Raw genomic sequence first — 13,625 nt, forward strand, 5'->3', positions numbered from 1 at the left:
GCATTTGTTAGTGGTAAAGGAGACAGTAGAAGAAAAGTAGCCCTCCCCTGAGACAATGTTCAGCTTGAAGAGACAATCATCTCTCATTGTATACAATAGACAAGACCAGGGTGGCTGATTCTGGTCGTGGAGGGCCTCTGTTGTTACAGTCAGTCCAGGGCCCGTATCCACAAATTGTCAGAGTAGGATTGTGATCTAGGATCAGTTTAGCCTTTTTGATCACAATAAATAAGATTACATGGCCTTGTGTATACGGAGCCTGAACAATACGGCTGAACTAACACATCCGATTGATCTAATCATTGTTGTGAGAGGAAACTAAAATACATATCGCCACCTTATTTCTGAGTATTTAAAGTTGTATGCAGAGCAATACTGTACAATATTGGAACAGTATGGTTGCCTATCTTTGTTTAGTCCTGGGACCTGTTTCGCTGAGTGTATTATAAAGTAGCTAATACACTATTAGTAAACTGTTCAAATATTTTTTATTGAACACATACACAAGAATGGTGTATAGGTATAAAAGACAAGTTTACAGTTCTTATCTAAACATAAGAGAGCAGACATTAACCAAAAGACCCAGAGTTCTGGGCACAAAACAAATATTACAAAACAAGACATACAAAACAAGGACCGGTAGAAAGAAAAAAGAAAAAAAAAAAAAAAGGGAGAGAAAAAAAAAAGAAAGAAGAAAAAAAAAAAAGGGTCGATGTAGCCCCCCCACTTATACCACACTTTATCCCCCCTTATTCCACCCTATTCCCCTCCCAACTGCTCGGGTGGCGGGGCCAGCACACGCTGCCCAAAGGTAGATTACCGCATGACAATTGAGAGTGCGTTAAGTGCAAATTCACAGCGCCGCCTGGTCCAAGTAAGAGAGGAAAGGCTGCCAGATTTGATCAAATGTTGATAATTTATTGTTCAAAATATATCTAATTCTTTCTAAGTGTACAGTGTTTGCCAATTCGCTGAGCCATAATTTGGTAGAGGGCGCTTCCCTCTTTTTCCAAAACAACAAGATGAATTTTTTTGCCGAAATGAGACTGTAAGAGATGAGTTGTTTTTGGGAGTTGGTTAATCCGTTTAGGGAATCGGACACTCCCAGGATTATCAGAAGCGGGTCTGGGTCTATTGAAGTCTCCAGAACTTCAGAGAGGACCCCAAAAATTACACATCAATACCCATACAAGTTAGAGCATAGGGCAAAGCAGTGGAGAAGTGTACCCTGCTCAGCCTGACATTTATCACACATAGGGGATGTACCAGGAAATATCCTATGCAGTTTGGTTTTGGAGTAGTGTAATCTGTGTAATACCTTGAATTGTATGAGACGATGTCTGGAGTTAATGGAGCAGGTGTGGATATACACCAAGCTATCTTCCCAGTCTGCCACCGAAATGTCAGTCCCTAGTTCTTCCTCCCATTTTGCCTTAATGGCATCAGTAGAGGGTGCGCTAACAGATTGAAAAGCATCATATATACGAGATATCAGTTTGTCTGAGGTGGGGCATATTTTTATGCATCCGTCAAACATGGAAGGTTTAGCATTCCCAAATGTTGGGAGGTATTTTCTAACATAGTCTCTAATCTGTAGGTATCTGAAAAAGTTACTTCTGGGAAGATTATAAGTTTCCCTCAGCGATTCAAAGGAAGCAAAGGTTCCCCCTATATATAAATCCCCTATGGTACTTATCCCCAACTCTCCCCACCGCTCAAAGGTGTTATCGAGGTTAGAGGGGGCAAAGGAGGGATTCCTGGCAACAGGAAGCATGAATGATATTGGTCTAAGATCAAAGTGGACTTTAATTTGCTTCCAGATTCGGACTGTGCTATGTATACTAGGATTGTTACGGTAAAGTGACATCTCCAGATTGACAGGTGACAGAATCACAGCACCAATAGAGAAGGGGTGGCACTCCTCTCGCTCCATACTAAGCCAGCTGGGTGGCGGGAGTGCATCATCCAGCAGAAACGTAACAGCGCGGAGGTTGGCGGCCCAGTAGTAAAATATAAAGTTTGGGAGAGACAATCCTCCTTCCAGCTTGGATTTACAGAGGTGTTTTTTACCTATCCTGTGTGTTTTATAATCCCAGATGAAAGGATTGATAATAGAGTCCAGTTGTTTATGAAAGGCTTTAGGTATGAATATTGGGATGTTCTGGTATAGGTAGAGCAGTTGTGGGAGGAAGACCATTTTAATGGCATTAATTCTTCCGAGCAGAGAAATTGGGAGAGTTCTCCAAAATTGTATGTTTGCCTTAAGTTTTTGCATCAGAGAGGGGAAATTCTCTTTAAATATTAAGGAGTATTGTTTGGTAACTAAAATTCCAAGGTAGGTAAATTTATCTGAAGATAGCTTAAGTGGAAGATGTTCTAGCCAGGAGGTGTTTTGCAACCGAATGGGCATTAATTCACTCTTGTTCCAATTTATTCTGTATCCCGAGAAGGTACCAAACAAATTAATCACCTCCAGAATAGCTGGAATATTATCTTGGGGTTCTGTTACATAGAGGAGAATGTCATCTGCGTATAGGGAAATCTTATTTACAGTATGTTTAGTATTATAGCCGTGTATTGCTGCGTGAGATCTGATCGCTTGAGCGAGAGGTTCAATAATTAGAGCGAAGAGCATAGGCGACAGCGCACAACCCTGCCTTGTCCCTCTGTGAAGGTTAAATCGGGGCGACAATGATTGGTTAGTGAGTATTCTCGCACAGGGGTTCCTATATAAAAGCTGGATCCACTTTATGAACCCATCTCCAATATTAAATTTCTGTAGGACCTTGAATAGATAGGGCCACTCAACTTGGTCAAAGGCCTTTTCAGCGTCAAGAGATATAACGGCTAGGTCCACGTTAGGTAACCTCTGAGAATACATAATGTTGAATAGGCGCCTGAGATTGAAGAATGAGTTTCTGTTAGGGATAAAGCCGGTCTGGTCTGAATGGACCAATTTGCCAATTAAAGTGCTCAGCCTGTTAGCCAAAGTTTTTGCTAAAATCTTTTGGTCTGTATTAAGGAGGGATATTGGTCTGTATGACCCTACCTCTTCCGGATCCTTACCCTTCTTATGTATAACTGTAATAAACGCCTCATCCAAAGTGGATGGGAGCACTCCATCCTCGTTGGCCTGAACCAACATTTTGTGTAGGTAGGGAGAGAGCATGTTGCTGAATGTTTTGTAGAATTCACTCGGGTATCCATCTGGGCCCGGGGTCTTGCCACTCTTTAGAGATTTTATTGTTTCTGTAATTTCTTCAAGAGATATTTCCTTATTCAGGAAGTTAGAGTCTTCCTGGTTCAGGGCAGGAAGATTACAGTTCTCCAAAAAGTTTTGCATAATTAAGGGGTTAGGGTCCGCTTTAGATGTATATAAAGTCTCATAAAACTGACGGAATCTGTCATTTATGTCTCTGGGGGAAGAGAGTAATTCCCCAGATGCAGATTTAACTTTGTGAATCATACGGTCACTCACATTCTTACGAAGTTGTCTGGCGAGTAGTTTGTGTGGTTTGTCACCAAACTCAAAATATTTTTGCTTGGCATAGAGAAAAGATTTAGCAATTTTAGCAGAGAGGATCTGATTGTATTTAAATTTTAAAGACATCATTTTTTTATGTTTCTCCCTAGATGGGTGTCTAGCATTCTCCCTATCCAGTAAGTGAATTTGTCCCTCCAGTTCCACCAATTCTCTTCTGTTTTGGCTACTCCTGGCAGTCTGAAAGGAGATGATACAGCCTCTCAAATAAGCCTTCAGTGTTTCCCACAATAATGCTGGGGAAGTCTCTGTGTTGTCGTTGGTATCAAAGAAAAATGTAATTTGATCTTTAAGATGTTCACAGAATGTTGGTTCAGTGAGGAGCTGAGGATTCAACCTCCAGACCCTCTCGTCTGGTACGATGTCACCCAATCTCAGGGAGAAGGTGAGTGGACTGTGGTCAGAGATTATAATATCATGATACCTCACATTACAGGTATAGGGGAGTAGTTTAGCATCAACCAAAAAGTAGTCAATTCGAGTATAAACATTGTGAACATGAGAGTAAAAGGAGTATTCCCTACCCGTAGGGTTAGAGATCCTCCATATATCATGAGAGTAAAAGGAGTATTCCCTACCCGTAGGGTTAGAGATCCTCCATATAACATGAGAGTAAAAGGAGTATTCCCTACCCGTAGGGTTAGAGATCCTCCATATATCAAATAAGTTCGAATTTTTTATGTAGGTATTCAAGAATTCTCTTGAATAGGAGGTAGGGGTTCGCCGGGTAGAGATCTATCCAAATATTGGTCTAGCACACAGTTAAGGTCCCCTCCAATGACCAGGTTAGTATGGGAGATATCTGGAATCAGGGCAAGGACTCTTTTGAAAAAAGAGGGGTTATCAATGCAGTACAATTACATATTGTGGGTTAGGAGATGGGAACAAGGATTTTGATAAATTGAACGTACCCCCCAATAAAATAAAATAAAATAATAATAATAATAATAAAAATACATTTTTTTCCCCTTCTAAATAAAATTTAAAAAATTATCTTTTTAATAACTAAAAAAACAATAGTGATATATATATACACACATACATACACACATACATACACACACATACATACATATATACATATACATACACACATACATACACACACATACATACATATATACATATACATACACACACACACACATACACACACACATACATCCATACACACACATGTATATATACATACATACCTACATACATACATACACACACACACTTGTACATATACATACATACATACATACACACACACACGTGCACATATATACACACGTGCACACCTACCTACACACACCCATGCGCAAGTATATACACGCATACCCACATACGTACACACGTGCATACACATACACACACGTACACACGTGCATACACATACAACCAAAAATATATACTTATAGAAATAAATATTTAAAAAAATATATATATACAGACACACACACACACACATACATCTACATACCCACCCCAGAATAGTAATCTACACTAATTTAAAATATACACATACCTAATACTAAAATGCTAAGAGAGAATAATAATAATAAAGTACACATAGTAATTATATGTACGCACACCTACACAGACACAAGCACCACGGAGGTCTGGTGGGAATCTAATCGTGAGAGCGGGCCAGGCTATGACAAAGGCAGAACAGCACAAAACATCAACTTGCAATCCAGGTGTTTGCGTCTGCCCCTTCCCAGCCATCACCCCCAGACCCCCTGCAAGCAATAACTAACTGGTATGGTAATAGGAATAATGTAAGAATTGAAAAATAAATAACGAAACAAAACAAAAATGGGGGAACATAAGTATATCCATCCGAAAGTGTCAATGATCAGACCTGGAAGGCCTCCCAAACAGGCACCACCCCGAACCCAGTCGGAATTAAAGTGAAACTGACGTTAAATGAGAGCTCTAACCGCCCTCCATTGGTCAGCTCAGCGTGTTACATGTTCGGCAGGCCCTGTCGAGACCGTTTAGTACGGTTTCACCCGTTATGGTATAGTATGGGTTCGAGTCCATGAGCAGACCCTAACACACAATGACAAGGCACTCTAACCTGTACGGGGGATTGGCGTATATTCCCGGATAAACTTCTCTGCGTCCGAGACCGAGGAGAGCCAAATCTTCTCTCCGGAAGGCGGGGTAATTCTTAGTCTTGCAGGGAAGAGCAAGGCTGGGCGAAGATGGAGTTTGTAGAGTTTGGTCATGACATCTCTGTAGCCGGCGCGGTGCTTTGCCACATCGGGCGCATAATCCTCGTAGACACGGAAGGGGTGCCCTTTATGTAACAGGTTGCCCCTCAGTCGAGCCTCGCGCAGGATAAGATCCTTGGTCTTGAAACTGTGACAACAGATGATTACTGGGCGAGGACGTTGGCCCGGTCGAGGCACTGGGACAAGGGCGCGATGTGCACGGTCCAGTTGGGGATCTGAAGCCAAAACATCCGATCCCATTGCATCCTTCAATAGCTTGGCGAAGAAGTCGGTGGGGCGAGAGCCCGCCTCTATCCCCTCTGCCAGCCCAACAACGCGAAGGTTGTGACGTCTGGATCGGCCCTCCAGGTCGACCACTTTCACAGAAAGCCTCTGCACACTATCCTGCAATGACGTGCATAGCTTCTCCAACTCGTCGATCCTAACAGCATTGAATTCAGAGGCTTTCTCAAGGTCCACAATACTCTGGCCCTGCGAGGCGACCGTTCGAATGGTGCTCTCAATTTTAGTGTCCAGTTCAGCAATAGTAGCCTTAAGATCCTCAGCTATAGCAACACGTAGTTCTCCCAGAGCGCGGGTAAGTTCTGTAAGTGTCACGTTGTTACCTGTGCCTTCCGCCATGTCTGTCTCGTTGTTTGGCGGGGAGTAGGCCTCCGAAGTGGATTTATTGTCCTTTGGTCGCTTATTACTCGGCATTTCCACATAGAAAGTTACAATATTGTATTAGAAAGAAACGCTTGTTGTAAAAAGTGCAATAAAGTAGGTTAAGTTAGATTATTTCGCTAAAAAGTTGCAGGAGCCTCTCACACACAGCCGTTCACTCCAACATGCTAGCTCCGCCCCCCCACTATTAGTAAACTAATCATAATATGAATCTCCTGTCATCCTTAAGACATTAAGATATCATTAAGATAGATCAGTAACTTTTCACACCCTGTTCATTTAGACTCTGTTATAAACTCCCTCCAGAAATCATTCATGCTAACCTGGCAGGCCGAAACAAGGCTGAGGGTAGAAGGCTTTCCATCTAAATCTTCCATTTAGATTTTTATCCTCTCATGAGTATAAGTAGTGTCACGTTCCTCCTTGCCTTCTAGTCATTACCAAGGAATACAAATGTTCTCTAGTATTATTAAAATCGCCAACATTAATAATTAGCTAATTATTGTAATTACACCAGAACTATTACCTTAAAATCCAAGGGGAAGTGAATTTATTAACAGGCTAATGTGGCAGTTTATCAGAGAGAGAGGCGATGTTTGAGTGTTTTTCTCCTTTCTCTGTGTTGATTGCCCTGCCTTGATGACTTGTATTGATGCTTATTGAGTTTGGTAATGTACAAAAATGTAAGCAGTATTTCTTCAAAATATTCAACAGGACATGCTACCGCATGCTGTCCTTTAGAATGTCAATCAATCAAATGTATTTTGTAAATCATTAATGGCCTAGAAAAGCAGTAGCACATTGTTTAGAAAAAACTCTATAGAATGAAGCAACCTAGATATGAACCAGGCTCAGAGTGAAGGCCCATCCTCTTCTGGCTGTATGGAATGTTTTGTTTTATTATGATCACACCACAAATGAGCAGAACACTTTCCTCTTGATAAATAAATAAATGTCTAATATTAACATTGGTATTCAGATCATATTCAGAATCATTATGGATGCCAATTACCTTTTATCAGTAGTAATATTGTAATGAAATGTACATTGTTCACAATTAATCATAATCCTTTCAAGGCCGACAGGCAATGTTTGTTCTACAGTGCATCAACAACAGAGTAATTACCATTAACACTAATTACAGTCAAATCTTATAAATTATTCTCAGACTTGGGTTAATGGGACATTTGTTTGTTTTCTTATCAATTAGCTCATTAGCCAAGTCAGTTAGTACATATTTTGATGTCTGCTCAAACTTCAATTTGGAGGATAATGTCCCAGTTATGCTTGTGCCTTCAATGTACATTTTATTTAGCCATTTCCTTCCCAATTGGTAGTTACAGTCTTGTCCCATCGCTGCAACTCCCGTACGGACTCGGGAGAGGCGACGGTAGAGAGCCGTGCATCCTCCGAAACACAACCCCACACTTGACACAACGCTCGCTTAACTCAGAAGCCAACCGCACCAATGTGTCGGAGGAAACACCTTACACCTGGCGACTGTGTCAGAGTGCATTGCGCCCGGCCCACCACAGGAGTCGCTAAAGTGCAATGGGACAAGGACAACCCTCCTCTATTGAATATTATATTAATCCATTCATCCAATTTTGACCAAACTTTTTCTTACAATGAGCTCGACGTGGAATCCAAATAAATGTTCAAAAGCCACCCACGGACCTCCCCCCACACCAATCCCACCCCCAAAACAAGTATATTGTATCAGTTCTCTATATCTGACAACTAGTAGGGAGCTGAAGCTCAGAGTATTGTTTGTTCTACCTTGGTAATGTATTCTCAGTGAATTTGATGATGTTTTTCTCCCCCTGTTCAGAGAAATGTTTCATAGGAGTTGTTAGGTTTATCCCATACTACATTCAGATGTTACCCGGTTCTGACCTGGTGCTGTTCCAGGTGATTTTCTTTTTAATAACCCCCCCTCACCCATTTAATGTTAAAGGAATAGTTCACCCAAATTACAAAATGACATTGGTTTCCTTAACCTGTAAGCAGTCTATGGACAAGGTATCTTAAAACGTATTGTGTAACTCACTGATGTTACTTATTGATGATTTGGATATGAAGTGCAACCATTTTAATATAGGTAGGATTGACATGCATTGAGAATACATTACTGAGAACAATTCACTGAGAATACATTACATAGGATGAAGAAACAATACTACTTGTCAAACATAGAGAACTGACACTGTACAGTCGTTGTTATGGTGGGATTGGCGTGGTTTGTGGGGGTCCATGGTTTGTGGGGGTCCATGGTTTGTGGGGGGTCCGTGGATGGCTTTTGACCATTTATTTGGATTCCTCATGTAGAACTCATTGTTTAAAAAAAGGTAGGTACTGTTAGTTCTAATATTTATTGAATATTATGAATCCTATTAATTAAAATGGCCAATTTTGGATGCACTCAATTAACTTAATTTCTCAGAGATCAAATGATATTTCAACAAAATAATTGCAGAAACACTAATCTGATCTGTTTCTAATTACAGAAATGATTTCAGAACAATCTGAGATAGTGGGTGTCATGGCTTGCTGAAATGACATGGCACGACTCTAAACAAACATACTGTAACCTCTGTCTGATGCTCCAAATTATAGCATCTTACATCTACAAATCTTTACATTTCTCAAACCGTACATGTGACCTATTTAAACATTTATTTTTCCTCTTAATTATATAGGTTAATAATATACAAGTAAATGTTTGACAGCCAGGGGCAAAACCAGTTAATGACTGTCATAATAATATTGACTTATCGAAGGAACCCATTGGATGTTTATGTTCGAATTCAATTCCCATTTGTCTGATGACTATTCACAAGCTTGTTGTTATTTTGTTATGCACTCGGTTCAACCTCATTTCAAATTGGTTGTGAAATGATCCAGTACAACGTTAACAGGAGACTCCACTAGGAGGCATCATCATACAGGGCCTACCGAGTGGCGCAGCGGTCTGAGGCATGACATCTCAGTGCTAGAGGTGTCACTACGGAACCTGGTTCGATTCCAGGCTGTATCACAACGGCTGTGATTGGGAGTCCCATAAGGCGCCACACAATTGGCCCAGCGTCGTTAGGGTTTGGCCGGGGTAGGCCGTCATTGTAAAGAAGAATGTCTTCTTAACTGACTTGCCTAGTTAAATAATAAAATACACAATGGGGGATTTCTGTTTACAGACGTCAACAAAATACATTCAGATCAATAAAAGTAATCAAATAGTCTCTTCCTAATTTGTTCCAGAGAAGGCAGAGCCTAAAAAGCCAACTTAAACCAAAAGTCTGTCTGTTAGTTAGGTGGCTATAGCCATCCCATTTAGGCAGGGATTCAATCCAATTGGGGGTTATAGAAGGCGATTTCCGATTGAGCCGACATATGCAGTGTTACCGTGAATGGGTTCCCTGTGAACGCGGGAAAATGGTTTTAAAAGCCACAATGCCTATAACCCACTTTCAATGGTCCTTTGTAGCTCAGTTAGTAGAGCAGGGCTCTTGGAACACCAGTGTAGTGAGTTCGATTCCCAGGCTCACCCACATGTGAAATGTATGCATGCATGAATAAGTTGCTTTGGGTGAAAGCATCTGCTAAATTGCATGTCTATACTGTATATATTATAATGGTCTATAAAGATTATGCAAAAGTCATGATTCATTAAATGGAAAGCAATAGGGCTGACAATGATTTCCATTGCAGGTATGGCCAGTCACCTATCTTGTCAATAGAAGTTTGCGCCCTCCCTTGAGTAACACCTACATGAGGATGCCATATTAACAGGTCTACCATATGTGTGTCAGATGCTGTAACCTCCACAGTTTTCCCCTGAGTGTCATACTGCAAGTGAAACCACAGCATGGTTTATGCAGATTTATGCAAAAAGACAAAATGCATCTCACCAGTGCGACTCCGCAGGAAAATACTGTCACTTTGTCAAAGCTCCCTGGGGCTCTCCCACCTCCTCTGAGCTGTCAGATGACCCAATCTATGGACCGAGGTTAAACCCTCCATTGAATGACCTTTAACCCCCAAGGCTAAGGGTATCCTGACGCTAGTCCATCTTAGTCAAGCAAAAAGCCTCTCTTACTCTAAGAGAAAGAAAAATGCTCGATGGTGAATGGAGGGAAGAATAAGGGCTTGGTTCAATCCGTAGCGTGGAAGATCTGCCTTGTAACTCGATTGACATTTAAAGGCAATGTTACCATAGACTTGGGAACTAGGAGTGCTGAAAAATCTCTATTTTAATTTCAAGTTTATGTTTATTTTTTAACAAAATTTGTGAACTAGGACTTTAGTCCTCCTGTATGAGAAAAGAACTCCTCAGCTGAGTGGAGCAGAGTACTCCCAAACAAAATATCATTAGCACACCCCCTCCCCTCGTGAATGTTATTGAGTTTTTGCGGAAACAGCATTTATGGTAAATGCCGCATATGTCGGCTGAAACGGAAATTACCTTTAGATGTCAACCACTTTACAATGCAGATCTTCCGCGATACGGATTAAATCGAACCCTAAGACTCTAATGTGCTGTTGCCAACACTTCTTCATTACCCCTAGAAGGATTGGTTACTCTGGTTGGAGTCTGTGCCAAATTGTCTGGAGGAGCCAACAGGAACTAAATGTCACAGGCAGCCCTGACTGCCGTTCGGTGGCCCCAACTTTACGGCGCAGTCTCGCCGTTTTGCATCTTGAGGATTTATACCGTGCGTAAAAGAAAATAACATTCTCAATGTGGACAGTTAGTCACAATTTCTGGGCAGCCAGTGCACTCCACTCCATCCAGACATTAGATTAGGTCTCTCTCTGAGTGGAATAATAACTAGAAAACTGTTGAATTACAGATTAGTCTGGCAAACTCCCCAGCTGCTGCAAAATGTGTTGGCAGGCACAAGTACAGGTGTTTTATTGTCTGCATAAACTGCGGACTGGGATATGTACTGGGATGTAAAGAAGGTGTCTATGAATGAGCCTCAAGATTGTGTAAAGTTCTCTGAGCTCAGCAAAAAAAAGACAGTTATAGTTTTTGTCAAACAGCCCTATTTCACATCCCAATCAAGTCAAGGAAGTATTTGTTAACAAGCGCATATTTCAAGTGAGGTAACTTATTCAGAGTAATTACAAGTAAAGCTTCCCTCTACAAATGCGTACATTGATACAGAATGATGTATTTGTTATTATACAGAGGGATGTATTCAAATCAAATCCAACTGTATTGGTCTCAAACACGTGTTTATTGCGGGTGTAGCAAAATGCTTGTTTAGAATGCAGAACCCGTTGTGGTGAGGGTGAGGAGGTAATGGTGTGTCACTGCGGGTCTGTAGAATACAGCATCACATCAGCACAAACAGCACAGAACATCAGATGACACTCTCCACAGAATCTATGAGGTCTCTGACAATATACAAGCTTATGTAGAGACCACACTTTAGGTAAATCAGACCATTTGACCATTTATTATCCATGTAAATCCATGCAGCATAATGTGCGACAACCTTATGAAAGCATTGACTTGTCATCGCCACTCTGACATACAAAGTCATTTCACTATATTATTTGAGTGTAATGGGTAACATTTAAACATTGGATAGCATGCTATTATTCTTGGTATTCTAGCATTAAATCCCCATTTTATAATGATAAATCCCTAGGCTAATGTTCTTGCTACATGGGGCTTCTTTAATGTAGATCGTTTGTTTACATATGACATTTCACTGGCTATTCATTCTTCATAATTAGCCCTAGCTACATGTCGTCTCACAGATGACCCTGTGTGAAATGTGGCGACGCTCAAGACAGACTGCCACGGGTGTGTTCCATATTGCCAATGTGCTGCAGTCACACACATATACACCAACAACACACACCTACAGCCAGCGCACCCACCAGTAATCCCCCCCCATCCTCTCCTCCTCAACATGTTATAACATTTTCCTGTTATTAACAATTTGTTAACACTTTTTTTGACTTTCAAAACACACAATGCACCACCCTTTCAACACACCCACTCTTTTTCACACTCCCATACTCCAGTCGTCATGTTGGGATGCGACAACCCCCTTCTCGCGGAGATAGCATTCATTGTAAACGCAGCATATGTCGGCTGAAACTGAAATTACCTTTAAATGTCAACTGCGTTACAACGCAGATATATTATATTTTTATAGCATTATTTTTGACAAATGAGTCATTCGTGTAATCATTTCCCGTGACAAACTGCTCTGAACTGTGAAATGTTTTGAAAATGGGTGGTAGGTTTTACGTAGTGTGTAGGACCATTGAAAATGTATGGGGTCAACACCAGTAACTGGTAGCTCTAGTAGGCCTATGTTAAAGAGTTTTTTTCATTGTGGTATGATGGGAACTGAAAATCTAACACGAATATCAGTTTGATCATTCATTCTAATCCCTACACCATGAAGTCTATTCGCTCCCTTCTCTGAGAAAGGCTATACTTTATTGCATGTGTTCAATTAGAATCTTAGGCAGAATGAACACATCATTCCTCTAAAACTCATAGTGTAAAAAACAGTACATGTTCCATTAGAGCCATGTCTCATAAACAACAGTTCCATGTTGTAATATATTGAAGGTAACAGTTTAGGAATATTACAGGAGAGAGAGATAGTAACTTTCATTACAAATGGAAAGCGAATCTAAACCCTCCAATCACATCAAAGCCCAGACAGGTGACACCTATGACATCATGGCTGTCAGGCAGAATAGTTAGTCACCCATTGGTTGACCATCCGAGGAAGAGCCGTAGGGGTGAGAGGTCGCGGTGGGGGTGAAGCCAGGTCCCCTGTTTGTCTGGGACAAGGTGTCATCAGAAACAGATGGAGCACAATTACACCCTCGGGTGACAGAGTGCATGTGGCTACACTAAATGGCAGTAAATAGCTGGGATGTGTTGTAATAACAAGATAGGAGCTAGGAGCGAATATCAACACAAAACAAATACAGTGTGAGAACCATGAGCAGACCAGATGGAAGCTCTGGCCCTCAACCAATAAGGAGAAAGGAAATGTTGTTATTGCTTTGTTTGCACAAATTAGTAAATGTGGGGAAAATGCCAACAAATCAAAGCAATACAATTGACATACAGTATAAGCAATTTATAATATTTCTAAATGATTGTACACTACAGCTCGAACAAAATATGGGTTGTCCTAGGCAAGCTCTAAACTTCA

Source organism: Salmo trutta, chromosome 3, assembly GCF_901001165.1.
Source record: "Salmo trutta chromosome 3, fSalTru1.1, whole genome shotgun sequence".
Lineage (NCBI taxonomy): Eukaryota > Metazoa > Chordata > Actinopteri > Salmoniformes > Salmonidae > Salmo > Salmo trutta.